This window comes from Vicia villosa, linkage group LG4 (assembly GCF_029867415.1).
Source record: "Vicia villosa cultivar HV-30 ecotype Madison, WI linkage group LG4, Vvil1.0, whole genome shotgun sequence".
Lineage (NCBI taxonomy): Eukaryota > Viridiplantae > Streptophyta > Magnoliopsida > Fabales > Fabaceae > Vicia > Vicia villosa.
This window is the reverse complement of record NC_081183.1, coordinates 9,537,992-9,539,299: the sequence shown is the minus strand read 5'-3', so window position 1 is coordinate 9,539,299 and position 1,308 is coordinate 9,537,992. Positions and strand designations below refer to the sequence as shown.

The 1,308-nt window shown below is 25.9% G+C and overlaps 1 long non-coding RNA gene across 1 annotated transcript; it reads left to right on the top strand.

Annotated features, from left to right (window-relative positions):
• Positions 1-653: 653 nt before the first annotated feature.
• LOC131598789 (uncharacterized) lies at positions 654-1,084 on the top strand. Its single transcript, XR_009282391.1, has 2 exons — positions 654-787; positions 893-1,084. It is a non-coding gene; the product is annotated as an uncharacterized LOC131598789 (long non-coding RNA).
• The last annotated feature ends 224 nt before the right edge of the window (positions 1,085-1,308 follow it).

The following is a 1,308-nucleotide window of genomic DNA, read 5'->3' as shown; positions in this document are numbered from 1 at the left end:
TGGTTGAGAAGGAAAGACATTGTTTTTAACAACTCGTCTTGGAACTCAAGAGACGTAGTGTGGAGTTGTAAAGCTCTTGTTTGGAGATGGTTGTTTATCGGGAAAATTATGCGTACCAATTGTAATTTCTATGAGTTTAACAATAACCCATTATTTTACCTTAGCTAGATTTCAATAGGAGTGTAATTTTCTTTGATGGGGGAGTCCCTGGTATTGTTGTAATCTGTTCTTTGGGTTAATAAAATTGTTTCTTACTTAAAATAAAAAAAAAAGCTTGAAACATATATAAATGTGTTGTCACCACTTGGTATGTTATTTATTCAATTAGTTTTTTTTTCATCATTATTATTGTTGTTTTGCTTTTTGAATCTTCCCCCAACCTATTCAAAAGGTTGAAATGTGAACTTTGATGAAATGTACATATAAAAACTCATAATAAAATATATGAACTTTGATGATCCTCAAAAATTTTATGCGAGTATATTAAAATTAACTGATTGATTGAAAGAAAAAAATATATATACGTAAGATATTGTTTAGAGACGTTTAATATTCACTTTAATTTTATAAATGACCTCTTGAAACTTGTCAATGCTAAAAAAAAAAAAAATTGTTGGAGTTAACAAAGCCTTAAGTTTAACTAATGAAGCCATCCAAAACAAAATAAAAAACTATATTTATTAGATGTAAAAGAGAACAAATATGGCTCAAGTAATCATGTTTGTATATGTTTTGATCGTTTTTCTTTCTCTATTTCTTGTTGAAGTCGGTAGAGTTGGAAGTGAAAGTATGTCATTTTTTCTCACTATTTAAGATTTTTAATTTATCTTATACATCATATATTTATTTCTTGTAAATAACATTTTTTTTTTCTTCTTATTTGACAATGCAGAAACAACCATTCCTTGTGATAGTGATCATGATTGTGATGAGGTTTTTAATTGTATGCATATGTGCATTGATGGATTTTGTGACTACGTGGTTTTGAATCTATAAGTTTGAGATACTAGTTTGTTGTAGCAATTTCTCAAACTTTTATATAGATTATTAATTAATAAAAAATTTGGAGTGATATGTTTCATTATATCTTCACTAATATATCTCTCCTTTAACGGAACACTGCATGTAATATTGTCTTCATAAATTATTTTTACATTAATTCTTTTCGGAGAAAAATCACAATTGTAACACTCCATTTTATTATAAAGAAAAGCACTTATTTTTCATAAAAATAACTATAAATAGTTTTAAACTTTTGTAATAATCATATTTTCTAATAAAACTAGTTTTATTTCAAAAGATTTTTAA